Source organism: Staurois parvus, unplaced genomic scaffold (genome assembly GCF_062004578.1).
Source record: "Staurois parvus isolate SC_StPar_1 unplaced genomic scaffold, SC_StPar_1.0 ptg000025l, whole genome shotgun sequence".
NCBI classification, from domain to species: Eukaryota; Metazoa; Chordata; class Amphibia; order Anura; family Ranidae; genus Staurois; species Staurois parvus.
This window is the reverse complement of record NW_028317821.1, coordinates 11,162,205-11,171,673: the sequence shown is the minus strand read 5'-3', so window position 1 is coordinate 11,171,673 and position 9,469 is coordinate 11,162,205. Positions and strand designations below refer to the sequence as shown.

General features: G+C 46.6%; 27 non-coding genes across 27 annotated transcripts; all 27 read right to left on the bottom strand.

The window, feature by feature from the left end:
- Nucleotides 1-516: 516 nt before the first annotated feature.
- Nucleotides 517-589, bottom strand: TRNAV-CAC (transfer RNA valine (anticodon CAC)). Its single transcript has one exon. It is a non-coding gene; the product is annotated as a tRNA-Val (tRNA).
- A 117-nt stretch (nucleotides 590-706) lies between these two features.
- On the bottom strand, nucleotides 707-779 carry TRNAV-UAC (transfer RNA valine (anticodon UAC)). The gene has a single exon. It is a non-coding gene; the product is annotated as a tRNA-Val (tRNA).
- A 119-nt stretch (nucleotides 780-898) lies between these two features.
- On the bottom strand, nucleotides 899-971 carry TRNAV-AAC (transfer RNA valine (anticodon AAC)). Its single transcript has one exon. It is a non-coding gene; the product is annotated as a tRNA-Val (tRNA).
- A 598-nt stretch (nucleotides 972-1,569) lies between these two features.
- On the bottom strand, nucleotides 1,570-1,642 carry TRNAV-CAC (transfer RNA valine (anticodon CAC)). The gene has a single exon. It is a non-coding gene; the product is annotated as a tRNA-Val (tRNA).
- A 117-nt stretch (nucleotides 1,643-1,759) lies between these two features.
- Nucleotides 1,760-1,832, bottom strand: TRNAV-UAC (transfer RNA valine (anticodon UAC)). The gene has a single exon. It is a non-coding gene; the product is annotated as a tRNA-Val (tRNA).
- Nucleotides 1,833-1,951: 119 nt separating this feature from the next.
- Nucleotides 1,952-2,024, bottom strand: TRNAV-AAC (transfer RNA valine (anticodon AAC)). Its single transcript has one exon. It is a non-coding gene; the product is annotated as a tRNA-Val (tRNA).
- Nucleotides 2,025-2,622: 598 nt separating this feature from the next.
- Nucleotides 2,623-2,695, bottom strand: TRNAV-CAC (transfer RNA valine (anticodon CAC)). The gene has a single exon. It is a non-coding gene; the product is annotated as a tRNA-Val (tRNA).
- A 117-nt stretch (nucleotides 2,696-2,812) lies between these two features.
- On the bottom strand, nucleotides 2,813-2,885 carry TRNAV-UAC (transfer RNA valine (anticodon UAC)). The gene has a single exon. It is a non-coding gene; the product is annotated as a tRNA-Val (tRNA).
- A 119-nt stretch (nucleotides 2,886-3,004) lies between these two features.
- TRNAV-AAC (transfer RNA valine (anticodon AAC)) lies at nucleotides 3,005-3,077 on the bottom strand. The gene has a single exon. It is a non-coding gene; the product is annotated as a tRNA-Val (tRNA).
- A 616-nt stretch (nucleotides 3,078-3,693) lies between these two features.
- Nucleotides 3,694-3,766, bottom strand: TRNAV-CAC (transfer RNA valine (anticodon CAC)). Its single transcript has one exon. It is a non-coding gene; the product is annotated as a tRNA-Val (tRNA).
- A 117-nt stretch (nucleotides 3,767-3,883) lies between these two features.
- TRNAV-UAC (transfer RNA valine (anticodon UAC)) lies at nucleotides 3,884-3,956 on the bottom strand. The gene has a single exon. It is a non-coding gene; the product is annotated as a tRNA-Val (tRNA).
- Nucleotides 3,957-4,075: 119 nt separating this feature from the next.
- TRNAV-AAC (transfer RNA valine (anticodon AAC)) lies at nucleotides 4,076-4,148 on the bottom strand. Its single transcript has one exon. It is a non-coding gene; the product is annotated as a tRNA-Val (tRNA).
- A 598-nt stretch (nucleotides 4,149-4,746) lies between these two features.
- On the bottom strand, nucleotides 4,747-4,819 carry TRNAV-CAC (transfer RNA valine (anticodon CAC)). Its single transcript has one exon. It is a non-coding gene; the product is annotated as a tRNA-Val (tRNA).
- Nucleotides 4,820-4,936: 117 nt separating this feature from the next.
- TRNAV-UAC (transfer RNA valine (anticodon UAC)) lies at nucleotides 4,937-5,009 on the bottom strand. The gene has a single exon. It is a non-coding gene; the product is annotated as a tRNA-Val (tRNA).
- Nucleotides 5,010-5,128: 119 nt separating this feature from the next.
- On the bottom strand, nucleotides 5,129-5,201 carry TRNAV-AAC (transfer RNA valine (anticodon AAC)). Its single transcript has one exon. It is a non-coding gene; the product is annotated as a tRNA-Val (tRNA).
- Nucleotides 5,202-5,799: 598 nt separating this feature from the next.
- Nucleotides 5,800-5,872, bottom strand: TRNAV-CAC (transfer RNA valine (anticodon CAC)). Its single transcript has one exon. It is a non-coding gene; the product is annotated as a tRNA-Val (tRNA).
- Nucleotides 5,873-5,989: 117 nt separating this feature from the next.
- On the bottom strand, nucleotides 5,990-6,062 carry TRNAV-UAC (transfer RNA valine (anticodon UAC)). The gene has a single exon. It is a non-coding gene; the product is annotated as a tRNA-Val (tRNA).
- A 119-nt stretch (nucleotides 6,063-6,181) lies between these two features.
- TRNAV-AAC (transfer RNA valine (anticodon AAC)) lies at nucleotides 6,182-6,254 on the bottom strand. The gene has a single exon. It is a non-coding gene; the product is annotated as a tRNA-Val (tRNA).
- Nucleotides 6,255-6,852: 598 nt separating this feature from the next.
- Nucleotides 6,853-6,925, bottom strand: TRNAV-CAC (transfer RNA valine (anticodon CAC)). The gene has a single exon. It is a non-coding gene; the product is annotated as a tRNA-Val (tRNA).
- A 117-nt stretch (nucleotides 6,926-7,042) lies between these two features.
- On the bottom strand, nucleotides 7,043-7,115 carry TRNAV-UAC (transfer RNA valine (anticodon UAC)). The gene has a single exon. It is a non-coding gene; the product is annotated as a tRNA-Val (tRNA).
- Nucleotides 7,116-7,234: 119 nt separating this feature from the next.
- On the bottom strand, nucleotides 7,235-7,307 carry TRNAV-AAC (transfer RNA valine (anticodon AAC)). The gene has a single exon. It is a non-coding gene; the product is annotated as a tRNA-Val (tRNA).
- A 598-nt stretch (nucleotides 7,308-7,905) lies between these two features.
- TRNAV-CAC (transfer RNA valine (anticodon CAC)) lies at nucleotides 7,906-7,978 on the bottom strand. The gene has a single exon. It is a non-coding gene; the product is annotated as a tRNA-Val (tRNA).
- A 117-nt stretch (nucleotides 7,979-8,095) lies between these two features.
- On the bottom strand, nucleotides 8,096-8,168 carry TRNAV-UAC (transfer RNA valine (anticodon UAC)). Its single transcript has one exon. It is a non-coding gene; the product is annotated as a tRNA-Val (tRNA).
- Nucleotides 8,169-8,287: 119 nt separating this feature from the next.
- TRNAV-AAC (transfer RNA valine (anticodon AAC)) lies at nucleotides 8,288-8,360 on the bottom strand. Its single transcript has one exon. It is a non-coding gene; the product is annotated as a tRNA-Val (tRNA).
- Nucleotides 8,361-8,958: 598 nt separating this feature from the next.
- Nucleotides 8,959-9,031, bottom strand: TRNAV-CAC (transfer RNA valine (anticodon CAC)). The gene has a single exon. It is a non-coding gene; the product is annotated as a tRNA-Val (tRNA).
- A 117-nt stretch (nucleotides 9,032-9,148) lies between these two features.
- TRNAV-UAC (transfer RNA valine (anticodon UAC)) lies at nucleotides 9,149-9,221 on the bottom strand. Its single transcript has one exon. It is a non-coding gene; the product is annotated as a tRNA-Val (tRNA).
- A 119-nt stretch (nucleotides 9,222-9,340) lies between these two features.
- Nucleotides 9,341-9,413, bottom strand: TRNAV-AAC (transfer RNA valine (anticodon AAC)). The gene has a single exon. It is a non-coding gene; the product is annotated as a tRNA-Val (tRNA).
- Between the last annotated feature and the right edge of the window lie 56 nt (nucleotides 9,414-9,469).

The following is a 9,469-nucleotide window of genomic DNA, read 5'->3' as shown; positions in this document are numbered from 1 at the left end:
AGCTTGAGTTTCCTTTACCTTCCTTGCAGATTAAAACATTCTCAAAACAGCCGCTACTGCCAAGAAACTGTGAGTCATATACGTCAGCTCTAGCTTTTCTACACCTGTTTCTCAACAGCTCAGCTGAAGATATACACCAATGGTCTTCAGGTTTTCCAGGTCAGCTGACTAGGCAGGAGAGCCAAAGTCCACATTCCCATTGCCTTTGGGTCCAGAAAGTAAGTATATCTAAACACTTAGAGCAATAGGCAGCAGGTTTTGCTGCTCAACTCACATAGGGTCTGCAGTGAAAATTTCCCTGTGTGGGACAAGATAACCAGCTCACCTAAAAGCTTCAAGCAAGGGTTTTCAAGTACTCCTTGTCAACTCACACTCCAGGAGATGAAGAACTGACATTGTGGGGAATGCACGGAAACTCTGACGGAGATGTGCAAATTTCACGTACGGCTGTTACACGGGAAAGGCGTGGGACAAGTGTTGAGTCAACCTATGCGGGAAAAAGTTAAAGGTAAGCATTGTTTCTGCCCGGTTTCGAACCGGGGACCTTTCGCGTGTGAGGCGAATGTGATAACCACTACACTACAGAAACCCTTTCTTGCTAGTTTTTGTGTCTTCCAAGCTGTAGGTCTATGCTAAAGTACAATGGGTGAAAAAAGCAGAGGAAAGCGGCGTAGACTGTGGCTAAAAGCACAAACGAGGTGCATTGTGTTTCTGCCCGGTTTCGAACCGGGGACCTTTCGCGTGTAAGGCGAACGTGATAACCACTACACTACAGAAACCTAATCTTGGGATTTTTTTCGTGTCTTCCAACCTGAAAGTCTATGCTAAAGTACAATGGGTGAAAAAAGCAGCGGAAAGCGGCGTAGACTGTGGCTAAAAGCACAAACGAGGTGCATTGTGTTTCTGCCCGGTTTCGAACCGGGGACATTTTGCGTGTTAGGCGAACGTGATAACCACTACACTACAGAAACCCACCACGGCTGCCTGCTTTCGGACGTGAGGTCGGAAGCACTGGTCACCTCGTGGGTTACTTTTTGTTTCTGGTTTTTTCATAGCTTGAGTTTCCTTTACCTTCCTTGCAGATTAAAACATTCTCAAAACAGCCGCTACTGCCAAGAAACTGTGAGTCATATACGTCAGCTCTAGCTTTTCTACACCTGTTTCTCAACAGCTCAGCTGAAGATATACACCAATGGTCTTCAGGTTTTCCAGGTCAGCTGACTAGGCAGGAGAGCCAAAGTCCACATTCCCATTGCCTTTGGGTCCAGAAAGTAAGTATATCTAAACACTTAGAGCAATAGGCAGCAGGTTTTGCTGCTCAACTCACATAGGGTCTGCAGTGAAAATTTCCCTGTGTGGGACAAGATAACCAGCTCACCTAAAAGCTTCAAGCAAGGGTTTTCAAGTACTCCTTGTCAACTCACACTCCAGGAGATGAAGAACTGACATTGTGGGGAATGCACGGAAACTCTGACGGAGATGTACAAATTTCACGTACGGCTGTTACACGGGAAAGGCGTGGGACAAGTGTTGAGTCAACCTATGCGGGAAAAAGTTAAAGGTAAGCATTGTTTCTGCCCGGTTTTGAACCGGGGACCTTTCGCGTGTGAGGCGAATGTGATAACCACTACACTACAGAAACCCTTTCTTGCTAGTTTTTGTGTCTTCCAAGCTGTAGGTCTATGCTAAAGTACAATGGGTGAAAAAAGCAGAGGAAAGCGGCGTAGACTGTGGCTAAAAGCACAAACGAGGTGCATTGTGTTTCTGCCCGGTTTCGAACCGGGGACCTTTCGCGTGTAAGGCGAACGTGATAACCACTACACTACAGAAACCTAATCTTGGGATTTTTTTTGTGTCTTCCAACCTGAAAGTCTATGCTAAAGTACAATGGGTGAAAAAATCAGCGGAAAGCGGCGTAGACTGTGGCTAAAAGCACAAACGAGGTGCATTGTGTTTCTGCCCGGTTTCGAACCGGGGACCTTTCGCGTGTTAGGCGAACGTGATAACCACTACACTACAGAAACCCACCACGGCTGCCTGCTTTCGGACGTGAGGTCGGAAGCACTGGTCACCTCGTGGGTTACTTTTTGTTTCTGGCTTTTTCATAGCTTGAGTTTCCTTTACCTTCCTTGCAGATTAAAACATTCTCAAAACAGCCGCTACTGCCAAGAAACTGTGAGTCATATACGTCAGCTCTAGCTTTTCTACACCTGTTTCTCAACAGCTCAGCTGAAGATATACACCAATGGTCTTCAGGTTTTCCAGGTCAGCTGACTAGGCAGGAGAGCCAAAGTCCACATTCCCATTGCCTTTGGGTCCAGAAAGTAAGTATATCTAAACACTTAGAGCAATAGGCAGCAGGTTTTGCTGCTCAACTCACATAGGGTCTGCAGTGAAAATTTCCCTGTGTGGGACAAGATAACCAGCTCACCTAAAAGCTTCAAGCAAGGGTTTTCAAGTACTCCTTGTCAACTCACACTCCAGGAGATGAAGAACTGACATTGTGGGGAATGCACGGAAACTCTGACGGAGATGTGCAAATTTCACGTACGGCTGTTACACGGGAAAGGCGTGGGACAAGTGTTGAGTCAACCTATGCGGGAAAAAGTTAAAGGTAAGCATTGTTTCTGCCCGGTTTCGAACCGGGGACCTTTCGCGTGTGAGGCGAACGTGATAACCACTACACTACAGAAACCCTTTCTTGCTAGTTTTTGTGTCTTCCAAGCTGTAGGTCTATGCTAAAGTACAATGGGTGAAAAAAGCAGAGGAAAGCGGCGTAGACTGTGGCTAAAAGCACAAACGAGGTGCATTGTGTTTCTGCCCGGTTTCGAACCGGGGACCTTTCGCGTGTAAGGCGAACGTGATAACCACTACACTACAGAAACCTAATCTTGGGATTTTTTTTGTGTCTTCCAACCTGAAAGTCTATGCTAAAGTACAATGGGTGAAAAAAGTAGCGGAAAGCGGCGCAGACTGTGGCTAAAAGAACAAATGAGGTGCATTGTGTTTCTGCCCGGTTTCGAACCGGGGACCTTTCGCGTGTTAGGCGAACGTGATAACCACTACACTACAGAAACCCACCACGGCTGCCTGCTTTCAGACGTGAGGTCGGAAGCACTGGTCACCTCGTGGGTTACTTTTTGTTTCTGGTTTTTTCATAGCTTGAGTTTCCTTTACCTTCCTTGCAGATTAAAACATTCTCAAAACAGCCGCTACTGCCAAGAAACTGTGAGTCATATACGTCAGCTCTAGCTTTTCTACACCTGTTTCTCAACAGCTCAGCTGAAGATATACACCAATGGTCTTCAGGTTTTCCAGGTCAGCTGACTAGGCAGGAGAGCCAAAGTCCACATTCCCATTGCCTTTGGGTCCAGAAAGTAAGTATATCTAAACACTTAGAGCAATAGGCAGCAGGTTTTGCTGCTCAACTCACATAGGGTCTGCAGTGAAAATTTCCCTGTGTGGGACAAGATAACCAGCTCACCTAAAAGCTTCAAGCAAGGGTTTTCAAGTACTCCTTGTCAACTCACACTCCAGGAGATGAAGAACTGACATTGTGGGGAATGCACGGAAACTCTGACGGAGATGTGCAAATTTCACGTACGGCTGTTACACGGGAAAGGCGTGGGACAAGTGTTGAGTCAACCTATGCGGGAAAAAGTTAAAGTTAAAGTTAAAGTTAAAGGTAAGCATTGTTTCTGCCCGGTTTCGAACCGGGGACCTTTCGCGTGTGAGGCGAACGTGATAACCACTACACTACAGAAACCCTTTCTTGCTAGTTTTTGTGTCTTCCAAGCTGTAGGTCTATGCTAAAGTACAATGGGTGAAAAAAGCAGAGGAAAGCGGCGTAGACTGTGGCTAAAAGCACAAATGAGGTGCATTGTGTTTCTGCCCGGTTTCGAACCGGGGACCTTTCGCGTGTAAGGCGAACGTGATAACCACTACACTACAGACACCTAATCTTGGGATTTTTTTCGTGTCTTCCAACCTGAAAGTCTATGCTAAAGTACAATGGGTGAAAAAAGTAGCGGAAAGCAGCGCAGACTGTGGCTAAAAGAACAAATGAGGTGCATTGTGTTTCTGCCCGGTTTCGAACCGGGGACCTTTCGCGTGTTAGGCGAACGTGATAACCACTACACTACAGAAACCCACCACGGCTGCCTGCTTTCAGACGTGAGGTCGGAAGCACTGGTCACCTCGTGGGTTACTTTTTGTTTCTGGTTTTTTCATAGCTTGAGTTTCCTTTACCTTCCTTGCAGATTAAAACATTCTCAAAACAGCCGCTACTGCCAAGAAACTGTGAGTCATATACGTCAGCTCTAGCTTTTCTACACCTGTTTCTCAACAGCTCAGCTGAAGATATACACCAATGGTCTTCAGGTTTTCCAGGTCAGCTGACTAGGCAGGAGAGCCAAAGTCCACATTCCCATTGCCTTTGGGTCCAGAAAGTAAGTATATCTAAACACTTAGAGCAATAGGCAGCAGGTTTTGCTGCTCAACTCACATAGGGTCTGCAGTGAAAATTTCCCTGTGTGGGACAAGATAACCAGCTCACCTAAAAGCTTCAAGCAAGGGTTTTCAAGTACTCCTTGTCAACTCACACTCCAGGAGATGAAGAACTGACATTGTGGGGAATGCACGGAAACTCTGACGGAGATGTGCAAATTTCACGTACGGCTGTTACACGGGAAAGGCGTGGGACAAGTGTTGAGTCAACCTATGCGGGAAAAAGTTAAAGGTAAGCATTGTTTCTGCCCGGTTTCGAACCGGGGACCTTTCGCGTGTGAGGTGAACGTGATAACCACTACACTACAGAAACCCATTATTGCTAGTTTTTGTGTCTTCCAAGCTGTAGGTCTATGCTAAAGTACAATGGGTGAAAAAAGCAGAGGAAAGCGGCGTAGACTGTGGCTAAAAGCACAAATGAGGTGCATTGTGTTTCTGCCCGGTTTCGAACTGGGGACCTTTCGCGTGTAAGGCGAACGTGATAACCACTACACTACAGAAACCTAATCTTGGGATTTTTTTTGTGTCTTCCAACCTGAAAGTCTATGCTAAAGTACAATGGGTGAAAAAATCAGCGGAAAGCGGCGTAGACTGTGGCTAAAAGCACAAACGAGGTGCATTGTGTTTCTGCCCGGTTTCGAACCGGGGACCTTTCGCGTGTTAGGCGAACGTGATAACCACTACACTACAGAAACCCACCACGGCTGCCTGCTTTCGGACGTGAGGTCGGAAGCACTGGTCACCTCGTGGGTTACTTTTTGTTTCTGGCTTTTTCATAGCTTGAGTTTCCTTTACCTTCCTTGCAGATTAAAACATTCTCAAAACAGCCGCTACTGCCAAGAAACTGTGAGTCATATACGTCAGCTCTAGCTTTTCTACACCTGTTTCTCAACAGCTCAGCTGAAGATATACACCAATGGTCTTCAGGTTTTCCAGGTCAGCTGACTAGGCAGGAGAGCCAAAGTCCACATTCCCATTGCTTTTGGGTCCAGAAAGTAAGTATATCTAAACACTTAGAGCAATAGGCAGCAGGTTTTGCTGCTCAACTCACATAGGGTCTGCAGTGAAAATTTCCCTGTGTGGGACAAGATAACCAGCTCACCTAAAAGCTTCAAGCAAAGGTTTTCAAGTACTCCTTGTCAACTCACACTCCAGGAGATGAAGAACTGACATTGTGGGGAATGCACGGAAACTCTGACGGAGATGTGCAAATTTCACGTACGGCTGTTACACGGGAAAGGCGTGGGACAAGTGTTGAGTCAACCTATGCGGGAAAAAGTTAAAGGTAAGCATTGTTTCTGCCCGGTTTCGAACCGGGGACCTTTCGCGTGTGAGGCGAATGTGATAACCACTACACTACAGAAACCCTTTCTTGCTAGTTTTTGTGTCTTCCAAGCTGTAGGTCTATGCTAAAGTACAATGGGTGAAAAAAGCAGAGGAAAGCGGCGTAGACTGTGGCTAAAAGCACAAACGAGGTGCATTGTGTTTCTGCCCGGTTTCGAACCGGGGACCTTTCGCGTGTAAGGCGAACGTGATAACCACTACACTACAGAAACCTAATCTTGGGATTTTTTTCGTGTCTTCCAACCTGAAAGTCTATGCTAAAGTACAATGGGTGAAAAAAGCAGCGGAAAGCGGCGTAGACTGTGGCTAAAAGCACAAACGAGGTGCATTGTGTTTCTGCCCGGTTTCGAACCGGGGACCTTTTGCGTGTTAGGCGAACGTGATAACCACTACACTACAGAAACCCACCACGGCTGCCTGCTTTCGGACGTGAGGTCGGAAGCACTGGTCACCTCGTGGGTTACTTTTTGTTTCTGTTTTTTTCATAGCTTGAGTTTCCTTTACCTTCCTTGCAGATTAAAACATTCTCAAAACAGCCGCTACTGCCAAGAAACTGTGAGTCATATACGTCAGCTCTAGCTTTTCTACACCTGTTTCTCAACAGCTCAGCTGAAGATATACACCAATGGTCTTCAGGTTTTCCAGGTCAGCTGACTAGGCAGGAGAGCCAAAGTCCACATTCCCATTGCCTTTGGGTCCAGAAAGTAAGTATATCTAAACACTTAGAGCAATAGGCAGCAGGTTTTGCTGCTCAACTCACATAGGGTCTGCAGTGAAAATTTCCCTGTGTGGGACAAGATAACCAGCTCACCTAAAAGCTTCAAGCAAGGGTTTTCAAGTACTCCTTGTCAACTCACACTCCAGGAGATGAAGAACTGACATTGTGGGGAATGCACGGAAACTCTGACGGAGATGTACAAATTTCACGTACGGCTGTTACACGGGAAAGGCGTGGGACAAGTGTTGAGTCAACCTATGCGGGAAAAAGTTAAAGGTAAGCATTGTTTCTGCCCGGTTTCGAACCGGGGACCTTTCGCGTGTGAGGCGAATGTGATAACCACTACACTACAGAAACCCTTTCTTGCTAGTTTTTGTGTCTTCCAAGCTGTAGGTCTATGCTAAAGTACAATGGGTGAAAAAAGCAAAGGAAAGCGGCGTAGACTGTGGCTAAAAGCACAAACGAGGTGCATTGTGTTTCTGCCCGGTTTCGAACCGGGGACCTTTCGCGTGTAAGGCGAACGTGATAACCACTACACTACAGAAACCTAATCTTGGGATTTTTTTCGTGTCTTCCAACCTGAAAGTCTATGCTAAAGTACAATGGGTGAAAAAAGCAGCGGAAAGCGGCGTAGACTGTGGCTAAAAGCACAAACGAGGTGCATTGTGTTTCTGCCCGGTTTCGAACCGGGGACCTTTTGCGTGTTAGGCGAACGTGATAACCACTACACTACAGAAACCCACCACGGCTGCCTGCTTTCGGACGTGAGGTCGGAAGCACTGGTCACCTCGTGGGTTACTTTTTGTTTCTGGCTTTTTCATAGCTTGAGTTTCCTTTACCTTCCTTGCAGATTAAAACATTCTCAAAACAGCCGCTACTGCCAAGAAACTGTGAGTCATATACGTCAGCTCTAGATTTTCTACACCTGTTTCTCAACAGCTCAGCTGAAGATATACACCAATGGTCTTCAGGTTTTCCAGGTCAGCTGACTAGGCAGGAGAGCCAAAGTCCACATTCCCATTGCCTTTGGGTCCAGAAAGTAAGTATATCTAAACACTTAGAGCAATAGGCAGCAGGTTTTGCTGCTCAACTCACATAGGGTCTGCAGTGAAAATTTCCCTGTGTGGGACAAGATAACCAGCTCACCTAAAAGCTTCAAGCAAGGGTTTTCAAGTACTCCTTGTCAACTCACACTCCAGGAGATGAAGAACTGACATTGTGGGGAATGCACGGAAACTCTGACGGAGATGTACAAATTTCACGTACGGCTGTTACACGGGAAAGGCGTGGGACAAGTGTTGAGTCAACCTATGCGGGAAAAAGTTAAAGGTAAGCATTGTTTCTGCCCGGTTTCGAACCGGGGACCTTTCGCGTGTGAGGCGAACGTGATAACCACTACACTACAGAAACCCATTCTTGCTAGTTTTTGTGTCTTCCAAGCTGTAGGTCTATGCTAAAGTACAATGGGTGAAAAAAGCAGAGGAAAGCGGCGTAGACTGTGGCTAAAAGCACAAATGAGGTGCATTGTGTTTCTGCCCGGTTTCGAACTGGGGACCTTTCGCGTGTAAGGCGAACGTGATAACCACTACACTACAGAAACCTAATCTTGGGATTTTTTTTGTGTCTTCCAACCTGAAAGTCTATGCTAAAGTACAATGGGTGAAAAAATCAGCGGAAAGCGGCGTAGACTGTGGCTAAAAGCACAAACGAGGTGCATTGTGTTTCTGCCCGGTTTCGAACCGGGGACCTTTCGCGTGTTAGGCGAACGTGATAACCACTACACTACAGAAACCCACCACGGCTGCCTGCTTTCGGACGTGAGGTCGGAAGCACTGGTCACCTCGTGGGTTACTTTTTGTTTCTGGCTTTTTCATAGCTTGAGTTTCCTTTACCTTCCTTGCAGATTAAAACATTCTCAAAACAGCCGCTACTGCCAAGAAACTGTGAGTCATATACGTCAGCTCTAGCTTTTCTACACCTGTTTCTCAACAGCTCAGCTGAAGATATACACCAATGGTCTTCAGGTTTTCCAGGTCAGCTGACTAGGCAGGAGAGCCAAAGTCCACATTCCCATTGCCTTTGGGTCCAGAAAGTAAGTATATCTAAACACTTAGAGCAATAGGCAGCAGGTTTTGCTGCTCAACTCACATAGGGTCTGCAGTGAAAATTTCCCTGTGTGGGACAAGATAACCAGCTCACCTAAAAGCTTCAAGCAAGGGTTTTCAAGTACTCCTTGTCAACTCACACTCCAGGAGATGAAGAACTGACATTGTGGGGAATGCACGGAAACTCTGACGGAGATGTGCAAATTTCACGTACGGCTGTTACACGGGAAAGGCGTGGGACAAGTGTTGAGTCAACCTATGCGGGAAAAAGTTAAAGGTAAGCATTGTTTCTGCCCGGTTTCGAACCGGGGACCTTTCGTGTGTGAGGCGAATGTGATAACCACTACACTACAGAAACCCTTTCTTGCTAGTTTTTGTGTCTTCCAAGCTGTAGGTCTATGCTAAAGTACAATGGGTGAAAAAAGCAGAGGAAAGCGGCGTAGACTGTGGCTAAAAGCACAAACGAGGTGCATTGTGTTTCTGCCCGGTTTCGAACCGGGGACCTTTCGCGTGTAAGGCGAACGTGATAACCACTACACTACAGAAACCTAATCTTGGGATTTTTTTCGTGTCTTCCAACCTGAAAGTCTATGCTAAAGTACAATGGGTGAAAAAAGCAGCGGAAAGCAGCGTAGACTGTGGCTAAAAGCACAAACGAGGTGCATTGTGTTTCTGCCCGGTTTCGAACCGGGGACCTTTTGCGTGTTAGGCGAACGTGATAACCACTACACTACAGAAACCCACCACGGCTGCCTGCTTTCGGACGTGAGGTCGGAAGCACTGGTCACCTCGTGGG